Source organism: Pimephales promelas, chromosome 4 (assembly GCF_988280905.1).
Source record: "Pimephales promelas chromosome 4, fPimPro1.hap1.1, whole genome shotgun sequence".
In the NCBI taxonomy this organism is placed as follows: Eukaryota; Metazoa; Chordata; class Actinopteri; order Cypriniformes; family Leuciscidae; genus Pimephales; species Pimephales promelas.
Window position 1 is genome coordinate 1,190,265 of NC_142772.1, and position 12,616 is coordinate 1,202,880.

The 12,616-nt window shown below is 34.4% G+C and overlaps 1 protein-coding gene across 1 annotated transcript in view; it reads left to right on the forward strand.

Annotated features, from left to right (window-relative positions):
* Positions 1-12,616, forward strand: part of brinp1 (BMP/retinoic acid inducible neural specific 1) — a 172,338-nt gene that overhangs the window by 107,842 nt on the left and 51,880 nt on the right. The window lies entirely within an intron of this gene.

The following is a 12,616-nucleotide window of genomic DNA, read 5'->3' on the forward strand; positions in this document are numbered from 1 at the left end:
TGACTTAGTGCTTTATCATGTGACTTACTGCTTTATTATGAGACTTAGTGCTTTATTATATGACTTAGTGCTTTATTATGTGACTTAGTGCTTTATTATGTGACTTATTGTGTGACTTAGTGCTTTATTATGTGACTTAGTGCTTTATTATATGACTTAGTGCTTTATTATGTGACTTAGGGCTTTATTATGAGACTTAGTGCTTTATTATGATACTTATGGCTTTATTATGTGACTTAGTGCTTTATTATGTGACTTAGTGCTTTATCATGTGACTTTTATTATGTGACTTAGTGCTTTATTATGTGACTTACTGCTTTATTATGTGACTTAGTGCTTTATTATGTGACTTAGTGCTTTATCATGTGACTTTTATTATGTGACTTAGGGCTTTATTATGTGACTTACTGCTTTATTATGAGACTTGGTGCTTTATTATGAGACTTAGTGCTTTATTATGTGACTTAGTGCTTTATTATGTGACTTAGTGCTTTATCATGTGACTTAGTGCTTTATCATGTGACTTTTATTATGTGACTTAGTGCTTTATTATGTGACTTAGGGCTTTATTGTGTGACTTAGTGCTTTATTATGTGACTTAATGCTTTATTATGTGACTTGGTGCTTTATTATGAGACTCATGGCTTTATGATGTGACTTGGTGCTTTATTATGAGACTCATGGCTTTATGATGTGACTTAGGGTTTTGTTGTGTGACTTAGTGCTTTATTATGTGACTTAGTGCTTTATTATGTGACTTAGGGCTTTATTAAGTGACTTAGTGCTTTGTTGTGTGACTTAGTGCTTTATTATGTGACTTAGGGCTTTATTAAGTGACTTAGTGCTTTATTATGTGACTTAGGGCTTTATTAAGTGACTTAGTGCTTTGTTGTGTGACTTAGTGCTTTATTATGTGACTTAGTGCTTTATTATGTGACTTAGGGCTTTATTAAGTGACTTAGTGCTTTGTTGTGTGACTTAGTGCTTTATTATGTGACTTAGTGCTTTATTATGTGACTTAGGGTTTTGTTATGTGACTTAGGGCTTTTTTATGTGCTTTAGAGCTTTATCATGTTATTCAGTGTGTTATTCCACTACGGTTTGTCTGACTTTTGATCTGCACAAGCTCAAGCAAGCCAGAAACACATTGAATACCTGCAGTAATGCTGCACAAAGAAGGACACAACGAGTAAAACTTAATCTAATGAACTTGAACATAACATCAAGCGACATTGAGCTTTGGAATGGTGCTATATAAATAAAACTTCTTCTTCTTTTTCTTTTAATGATTGCAAGTGAAATAATCTCAGACATCTTGTAGTAAGTGTGAACAGCGATCACAGATGTTTAGGCCGACCGAAAGCCTCCTAAAGAGTCTAGCAACACTCACTGAATCTGTCATCAGTCCAGCTGCGTGTCAATTTAAAAGGAGGCAAACAAACGACAGAAATGTTTTCGTTTATAACATTTACATGCGAAAAAAAGGTCATTATGTCTTTATAATTGTAGTCTATCAGAACACAGTTTTGTTGGATTTCAGTCTGTGCACATCTGCTGTATTGGCACATGTTTGAGAGAAGAAACACACAGTTGCACAGCTGCGCCGAGACGCTCCTGCAGAGAAAACACATGCGTATGAGTCTGATAATACAGGTTACAGCAAGATCTGCTCGCCAGGGATGAGAATAACACGACATGTTACCAATAACTGACACATTTATGTATATTTGGCAGTTTTTTGTACAAATTTACTGCAATTCCCATCCCTGGCGAGCAGATATTGCTGTAACCTGTAATGTGTGTGTGTGTGTATATATATATATATATATATATACACATAGAGAGAGAGAGAGAAAGAGAGAGAGAGAGAGAGAGAGAGAGAGAGAGAGAGAGAGAGAGAGTAATAATTTATCATTGTTGAATTATGAATTCGATTTAAAATCGATAATTTGGGGGGTTTATGTCATAGTTTTGAATTATATCTTAATTATAAACAAATTATCATGATTTTTCCATGTCATAATTATGACTTTCTTGTAATTTAGACTTGTCAGTTTAGACTTTTTGTCAAAATAATGACTTTTTATCTTATAATTCAGAATTATGTCATAGTTTTGAATTATCATAATTACTTTTTTTCCATGTCATAATTATGATAGTGCATTTTTTCTGTAATTATTACATTTTGTCAGGATATTTAACAAAATGATGACTTTTTTGATTCAACTCCAAAAGTTGTCATCATTTTGCATTTTTAAATCATAGTAATTACATTTTCATCATGATTTGTGTCACAATTTTGACATCTATTTTTTCTCTCGTGTCAGTTTTTGTGTTAATTATACTACACTGTAAAAAAATATTGAAGGTTTAACTTAAAAAAGTAAGTAACCTGGTTGCCTTAATATTTTAAGTTGACTACAATGAAGTAGATTAATTTAACCACCAGAAACTCAAAATAATAAGTTATCTCAACTAAATAAATTATTATAAAGTTGATTTGACAAAAGAAAATATGTTGTGATAACAAATCTTGAAAATATTTTTTACAGTAATGTAAGTGACATTGACAGAACATGTATTTTACCTTTCCCATGTTTGTGTGGACTTATTTTTTCATTGCATATTTTTTAGTGTGATTTAGACAGATTAGTCTTTTGGTTAGGATTGTGAAAGTCAGGGTTAGGGTTAGGCTGTAGTCTGTGATGCATTTGTGACTCTTTTATTAAATCCCCCCAGCTAAGAGTCATCTGTTCATTGGTGATGCTCTAGTGTTGTGTATTTATCTGTAATTCAGACGGCAGTCTCACTCCAGCACATTAAACAGCAGATTCTCAGTGTTTTATCAGTTGAGTCTGCATCGGTGTATGGAAACGCTCCTCCATTGCTAGTGCTCACAGTTAAACGGATCCGCTTTGGATGTGTCAGGTTTAATGTGAAGTTTGACACAAGTGTCTTACTCGTGTTTAATCGCACGTGTCGTTATTCATGCTCTCACTCTCTCTAGTTAGCCGAAGCACTCTGCTCTTTTATTTATGCGTCTTCCCTTTTGGTTAACTCACATTTTTTGTCATAATCTGAAATCTGAAATATGCTTGTTTCAAGCATGTCTACATGGATTTGATGATGGAAAAATAAGAGCAAACATCTCTCAACATCTGCTCATAAGGTCACATGTTTACGCCACATCAGAAAAACTAAAATAATGCTTTGGTAAATCATGATTATGTCACAGAAAGTCAAAATTATGAGAAACTAGATACGGAAGAATGAAATATAAGAAATATGAGATAATGTTTTTTTTTTTTTTTAATGTCACATTGACTTTATCTCATCATTTTGATTTACTGCGTCAATTTTGACTTTTTATCTCATAATTCTGAGTTTAATGTCTTAAATTGTCATAATATTATTTTATTGTTATACTGATTTTCTTTTTTTTTTTTTGACTTGCCAATTTTGACATATTGTATTTGTTATGAGTTTCTTATCATTTTGATTTTTCAATTTTGACTTTTTGTCATAATTATGACTATTTATTTCAGAATTCTGAGTTTTATGGCAGTTTTACATTTTTATATCGTCATCATTACATTTTTTTCACATCATTTACAGTTTTTTTTCATGTCATAATTATGTACGATATAATAATTTTAAATTTTCATCTTAACATTTCAGCTGTAAGAATATGTCATAATTTAGATTGTTTGTGTCAAAATTTCATTTTTTTTAATTATTATTATCTCATAATCTGATTTACCAAAGCATGATTTGGTGGTGAAAATGTGCTTCCATATAACACTATTATAACAGAACAGCCACAGGTAATTCAGAAAATATTGACAGCATCAAGAAACACAAACTTGGAAGAAATGAACAGAAATGACTTTGTTTCCTTCCACCCATAACACAGCAGCTGGACGATGCGTGCTTGTTTCGAAACACCTACACCGTCTATTACACCTCACACAACACTTCTGTATAACTGTGTAATGCAGAGGTTTAAATATAACCCGTTCTAGAAGGTCAGAGTGAAACTGCAAGGTGTTTAAGTTTTGTTTTAACTTCGGGATTGTTCCCACCAGAGACATGAGTCCGAGAGAGCAGCTGGAGAAACTGATTATCAGGCGTTTTCTGAGGACAGTCGCAATGAGTTTCGTTCTGTTCATCCTGTCTCCAAATTGCAACGTCATTGTTGGTTTTCAAGTCTTTCAGCAATGTGTATTTACGGGTCGACACTATATTCAGAACTGATTCTGCTTGCTTATGACTTTCTGAATATTGCAGTGCATTGCATTGTGGGATACACTATTTTGTGATGTGTGTTCTGTTGTTTATTTCATGGTTAATGCATCCGGTCATTATTTTTATGCAAGTTGTGTGCAGAATACATACAATTTCCTGGATCGTTGCATTGCATTAATTAGTTTTCTGTTGTAAATATATCTATTAGTAAACAATATATTAACACATTTACAAATCAGACTTATTTTGAGTTTGTTTTCTTACCCTGTTTTTTTTCTTGTTTTAAGCAACAACAACAAAAAAATGGCATTTTAAAAACAAACAAGTATTTTTATTTTGCTTTGCAAGTAAACATCTTGTTTTAAGGATGTTGTGATTATTATAATTATTACGCATTTTTAGAATTAGTGTACTATTTCAAAGCGTTCAGGATGTTTTATCTGACAAAGTCAGATGTGCAAGATATTGTCAGATTTGCAAGATATTGTCAGATTTGCAAGAAACCAAATCAGATTTGCACGATATTGTCAAATTTGCAAGAAACAAAATCAGATTTGCACGATATTGTCAGATTTGCTAGAAACAAAATCAGATTTGCACGATATTGTCAGATTTGCAAGAAACAAAATCAGATTTGCAAGATATTGTCAGATTTGCTAGAAACAAAATCAGATTTGCACGATATTGTCGGATTTGAAAGAAACAAAATCAGATTTGCAAGATATTGTCAGATTTGCTAGAAACAAAATCAGATTTGCAAGAAACAAAATCAGATTTGCACAATATTGTCGGATATGAAAGAAACAAAATCAGATTTCCACGATATTGTCGGATTTGAAAGAAACAAAATCAGATTTGCACGATATTGTCGGATTTGAAAGAAACAAAATCAGATTTGCTAGAAACAAAATCATATTTGCACGATATTGTCAGATTTGCAAGAAACAAAATCAGATTTGCACGATATTGTCAGATTTGCAAGAAACAAAATCAGATTTGTTAGAAACAAAATCAGATTTGCACGATATTATCAGATTTGCAAGAAACAAAATCAGATTTGTTAGAAACAAAATCAGATTTGCACGATGTTGCCAGATTTGCAAGAAACAAAATCAGATTTGTTAGAAACAAAATCAGATTTGCACGATATTGTCAGATTTGCAAGAAACAAAATCAGATTTGCACGATATTGTCAGATTTGCAAGAAACAAAATCAGATTTGTTAGAAACAAAATCAGATTTGCACGATATTGTCAGATTTGCAAGAAACAAAATCAGATTTGCACGATATTGTCAGATTTGCAAGAAACAAAATCAGATTTGTTAGAAACAAAATCAGATTTGCAAGATATTGTCAGATTTGCTAGAAACAAAATCAGATTTGCACGATATTGTCGGATTTGCAAGAAACAAAATCTGATTTGCAAGAAACAAAATCAGATTTGCACAATATGGTCGGATATGAAAGAAACAAAATCAGATTTGCACGATATTGTAGGATTTGAAAGAAACAAAATCAGATTTGCTAGAAACAAAATCAGATTTGCACGATATTGTCGGATATGAAAGAAACAAAATCTGATTTGAACGATATTGTCGGATTTGAAAGAAACAAAATCAGATGTGCTAGAAACAAAATCAGATTTGCACGATATTGTCGGATTTGCAAGAAACAAAATCAGATTTGTAAGAAACAAAATCAGATTTGCACAATATTGTCGGATATGAAAGAAACAAAATCAGATTTGCACGATATTGTCGGATTTGAAAGAAACAAAATCAGATTTGCTAGAAACAAAATTAGATTTGCACGATATTGTCGGATATGCAAGAAACAAAATCAGATTTGCTAGAAACAAAATCAGATTTGCACGATATTGTCGGATATGAAAGAAACTAAATCTGATTTGAACGATATTGTCGGATTTGAAAGAAACAAAATCAGATTTGCTAGAAACAAAGTCAGATTTGCACGATATTGTCGGATATGAAAGAAACTAAATCTGATTTGAACGATATTGTCAGATTTGCTAGAAACAAAATCAGATTTGCTAGAAACAAAATCAGATTTGCACGATATTGTCATATTTGCAAGAAACAAAATCAAATTTGTACGATATTGTCAGATTTGCAATAAACAAAATCAGATTTGCACAATATTTTCAGATTTGCAAGATATAAGTATAAACTCAAATTTGTGCAAAATAAACAGAATTGTAAATACAAAAAAATAGATTTTTTTTTTTTTGCGACACAAACATGCTTCCATTGATTACAGGAAAACTAGCGAATCATCATGATGGCACCCTCTGGCTTTTCAACCCGATCTCACAACAATTCGTACGAGGTGGCTAATTCGTATGAATTTGAATAAATGACCTGACCCCTGACCTCTGCCCCTGACCCCGCCCCTAAACCTACACATCATGGGGGTTTTGATTAAATCCTACAAATTCGTCCAAGTGAGGTCGTACAAATTATCCACTCGTACGAATTTGAATCGAGTTGTTTTTCACGAAGGCTAGAAAAGGAACGTTCACGGTCACTAAAGTGCCTTGCATTAAAACAAAAACAGATGCTTGACGTCATTCCTACTGTACATGTGAACAGGACCGTCTCTCTCTCTCTCTGACGACTGAGGGGATGATTGACACGGACTGAGATTTAACACACTTTCATGAGCGAGACGTCCACCATCACGTCGTCTGTCGCCTCCATTAGATCTCCGTCTCCTTCGTCTGCATCTCTTAATGAATTAGGAAAGGTCACTTTGAAGGAATTGTTGTCGCCATTAATAAAATTGCCTTGCAATCCTCTGACCGCCGTGGAGTGCAGGTAATAATCCTGATGGGAATATCGAAGGAGGGGAGGATCCAGACGTTTGAAGATATCTGTAAACAAGATGAAGAATCGCTTGTGCAATCGCCTCAATGACTTCATTTGGTAAAGCGCCTAATGTAATAGTTTAGTCAGACAGAAGAAGCCTGTCATCATTTACTCAGCCTTCATGCCTTTCTAAACCCTAAAGATGTTTAGCACAGGCTTTGAGTAATTGCAGAGTTGAGTTGAAAAGCTAATTATTGAATATACCGTTAAAATAAATAAATGTAGCTGCACAGTTAATCCAAATAAAACTTAAATTGTAATATAGCTTGGTGTAGTTCTCAAACCAGAGGCTGTGATTGAGTTTGTATTTGAGTTACAGTAAATGTGATCTCCTCTTTAATTCCGTCTCTGTGTGTTGTGAGGTTATTATGCATTCAGACACATAATGTGAGACGAGCTCAGTTTATTTACACAGGCGCATGATTGACAACATTTGTGTGGATAGAAGTTTACAGCAGCTCTCTCTCTGACAAAATAAATCTATCTGTCCATCGTTATATATCGTTCCATCCATCCATCCATCCACCATTGTATATCCATCCATCCATCCATCCATCCATCGTTATATATCGTTCCATCCATCCATCCATCCACCATTGTATATCCATCCATCCATCCATCCACCATTGTATATCCATCCATCGTTATATATCGTTCCATCCATCCATCCATCCATCCACCATTGTATATCCATCCATCCATCGTTATATATCGCTCCATCCATCCATCCATCCATCCATCCATCATTATATATCGTTCCATCCATCCTTCCATCCACCATTGTATATCCATCCATCCATCCATCCACCATTGTATATCCACCCACCCATCCATCGTTATATATCGTTCCATCCATCCACCATTGTATATCCATCCATCCATCCATCCATCCATCCATCGTTATATATCGTTCCATCCATCCATCCACCATTGTATATCCATCCATCCATCCATCCATCGTTATATATCGTTCCATCCATCCACCATTGTATATCCATCCATCCATCCATCCATCCATCCATCCATCGTTATATATCGTTCCATCCATCCATCCACCATTGTATATCCATCCATCCATCCATCCATCGTTATATATCGTTCCATCCACCATTGTATATCCATCCATCCATCCATCCATCCATCCATCCATCGTTATATATCGCTTCATCCATCCATCCATCCACCCATCCATCGTTATATATCGTTCCATCCATCCACCATTGTATATCCATCCATCCATCCATCCATCGTTATATATCGTTCCATCCATCCACCATTGTATATCCATCCATCCATCCATCCATCCACCCATCCATCGTTATATATCGTTCCATCCATCCACCATTGTATATCCATCCATCCATCCATCCATCGTTATATATCGCTTCATTCATCCATCCATCCATCCATCCATCCATCCATCCATCGTTATAAATCGTTCCATCCATCCATCCATCCATCGTTGTATATCATTCCTTCATCCATCCATCCATCCACCGTTGTATATCCATCCATCCATCCAATGTTGTATACTGTTCCATCCATTCATCCATCCATCCATCCATCCATCGTTATATATCCATCCATCCATCCATCCATCCATCGTTTTAAATCGTTCCATCCATCCATCCATCCAATGTTGTATACTGTTCCATCCATTCATCCATCCATCCATCCATGCATATCATTCCTTCATCCATCCATCATTGATTATCCTCCATCCATCCATCCATCCATCCATCCACCGTTGTATATCCATCCATCCATCCAATGTTGTATACTGTTCCATCCATTCATCCATCCATCCATCCATCGTTATATATCCATCCATCCGTCTGTCAATCCCTCCATCCATCCATCTATCCATCATTGTATCTTGTTCAATCCATCCATCCATTGTTGTATATCATCCATCCATTCATCCATCATTTTATATCTTTCCATCCATCCATCCATCCATCCATCCACTGTTGTATATCGTTCCATCCATCAATCCATCATTGTATATCGTTCCATCCATCCATCAATGTATATCATCCATCCATCCAACCATCCTTTCATCATTGTATCATTCATCCATCCATCCATCCATCCCAATTTTTTGTTTATTAGCATGCCATTTTTATCCAACATCAGATAACTCTGAGTATGCGAATGTATCCTTAAATTATTGAAATATTAACTTATAATCTCTGGAGGTTTTTTTTTTTACTAAATATTTAGCGGAATATCAATGCTGTTCTTTCCTAATCAGTGAGGAGACTATCCAATGGTGGTTGAATAATGAACTGGATCTGCTTCTCACACAAACCAAATATTAGTTCTTCAGCACACACATCGACTATTTATTTTTTCTTTTACTTCTTTCTGTCCCGTGTTAAGCTTCTCAACCCCTGGTCACTGTTTGCTTTCCACATATATACGTAAAAGAGCAGCGTGAACATTCTGCTCAACGTCTGCTTTCCTGCTCCACAGAAGAAAGAGAGTCATACGGGTCATGAAATGTTAACAGATGTTTTACGTTTGACTGAACGAACCTTTTAAAGGGATGTTTTTGAAGGTCTGAAGATGAAGATCTTTACAGGTCAGTGGAGTTTAGAGGACTCGTTCTCTCTCGGGTCGTCCTGCTTCAGAATAATGAGCTGGTGGCTATTTTAAAAGTTCAGCATTACAGTGTTTCAGACACAGCCTCCATGGGTCGGGAATGAAATGTGACATTTCCCGTTTGACACACAGGCTCTCTGACATCTTCGCTGACTGTAAAAGTACATGATGTCACAGTTATAGTGTTTTACGTAACATACGTCTCTGTTCTTCAAGCATATGTATGCGATGGTTCGTTTCGGTCAGCACTGAAGCTGTTTCTGTTGGAGCAAAAATTCACAATATCTGGTGATATCGTGTCTGAAACGTCAAAGACATTAACTGACAAACATGGTTATACATCTAAGTGAATCGGTTTCATAGTCAAAAATATTATGACTGAATCAAACACAATACAGTCCCTCATCATGCCATGATCCAACATTGTCATGCATCATAATTGTATGTAAGTGTTAACTTCTCTTTCTCACATTGATTCAAGTTTGTTTGATGTGCCATAATAGCAGCTGCACTGTAAAAAATATTGTTGGTTTAACTTAAAGTAAGTAACCTGGTTGCCTTAAAATGTTAAGTTCATTGAAATGGAAAAAGTGAGTTAATACAATGAAAGCGAATGATTTAATCATCAGAAACTCAAAATGATATGTTATCTGAACTAAATTAATTATTTAAGTTGATTTGACAAAAGAAAAAATGTTGTGACAACTAATTATGAAAAGATTTTATTTTTTATTTTTTTACAGTGTGTGACCTCACTGCAAATTTAACAACTACTTCATTAATTTCACTGTATAATACAGTATATGCACTATTGTTCAAAAGTTTGAGGTCAGAACGATTTTCAAAATGTTCTCTTCAATGTTGAATTTATTTGATCAAAAATACATTACAAATTGTAAATTAATATCATGTTTTAAACTATTTTTTTTATATGAATCTTTCGTAAAGTGTACTTTATTTTAGTGGTAATCATAACACTAGTCTTCAGTGTCACATGATCCTTCAGAAATCAATCTAATGTGCTGCACAAGAAACAGTTATGATTATAATCAATGTTGAAAACAGTTTTTTTTGTGGAAAACATGACAATAGTTTGTTTATTTTTTTCCCATGGTTATTTAATGAGTAGAAATTTCAAATACATAATTTATTTGAAATAAAATTATTTCTGACCATTTTCGTACCATATTACTGTCCCTTTTTTTAGTGTCCTTGATGAATAAAAGTATTATTACGTTTTTAAACATTTCAACACCTCACTAAAATATCAAACACTGTAAAAAAATATTTTCAAGATTTATCACAACATATTTTATTTTCTCAAATCAACTTTATAATAATTTATTTAGTTGAGATAACATATTATTTTGAGTTTCTGATGATTAAATCATTCTCCTTCATTGTATTAACTCACTTTTTCCAGTTCAATCAACTTAAAAATTTAAGGCAACCAGGTTACTTACTTTTTTAAGTTAAACCAACAATATTTTTTACAGTGTATTTTTTTACAATTTTTTTACAGTAAATAATAAATTATTTAAGTTGATTTGACAAAAGAATTTTTTTTCTTTTGTCAAATCAACTTAAATAATTTATTTAGTTCCGATAACATATAATTTTGAGTTTCTGATGATTAAATTTTAAGTTGAGAAGCAAAATGATGTACACTCTAAAAAATGCTGGGTTGTTTTAACCCAACTTTGGGTCAAATATGGACTAACCCAGCCGTTGGGTTAAATTTTTACATTACATTTTTAACCCAACATTTCGGGTTTGTCCATATTTGACCCAAAATTGGGTTAAAACAACCCAGCATTTTTTAGAGTGTAGGATTTATAAAAGCCCCTAATTTCTGCATGTACACTGATTAAACACAGATTATATTCAGCGCTACAGCAGTGTGTGATTATTGCTTCAATATTTACACAGCTTTCAAATGTCTCACAGTAGAGGCAGTCTTCTTGTTCCTCCCCGTCTTGTTCTCGTTCAGAGAAAGTCGAGTGACTTTGCCTCGGGATATCTGACGGAGCGTGATAATGACATGCTGTTACATTTCCAAGCACAATAAAATCAACTTTGCCATCATGTCGACATCACAGACGTGTGCTAATAAGCGTCTCTCGCAGGATCATTCCTTTTTCTGATTTGGAAATGAATGTTAGAGTTGTGTTGAGTGAGTGTGTTGGTCAGATCAGACTGTAATTGTGCCCTGAAACGCACCGACCTTCAGTCCACGATGCCCTCGGCGAGTCTTCGCTTTATTACCGAAGCCTGAGTTTCACCAGTGGAAAGGTTGACAGCGCTGGTGTCACAAACTGTGACCGAGAAACACGTAGGGATCACAAAACGTGAACTACACCAGTAATGATATGATGATCGACTGGTGAACTAGAAAATAAAAAAAAACTAGTGGAAGATTTGCTAATACTGTATACGATATGGTGTGATGACTTCTGCAAGTGATAAACCAACATCTATTCAACATTTCTCACATTATCACAGTTTATTCACTAGTTTAGAAAAGGGTAATATAATATGAGCAGATCTCAGATCAGTGGATATTTGACTGGTTTTGTCCGTCCTTCTGTTGGACTCTCACACATGAATTATGTTGAATATCTGTTAAATTTACACTCTAAAAAATGCTGGGTTGTCTTAACCCAACTTTGGGTCAAATATGGACTAACCCAGCCGTTGGGTTAAATTTTTACATTACATTTTTAACCCAACATTTCGGGTTTGTCCATATTTGACCCAAAATTGGGTTAAAACAACCCAGCATTTTTTAGAGTGTAACTCCACAATTAGATAATACCAGTTTAGCTCAACCAGTGACCAAGCAATGCTTCATGTTGTTCAGTGTGTGTGTAGAAAACACACT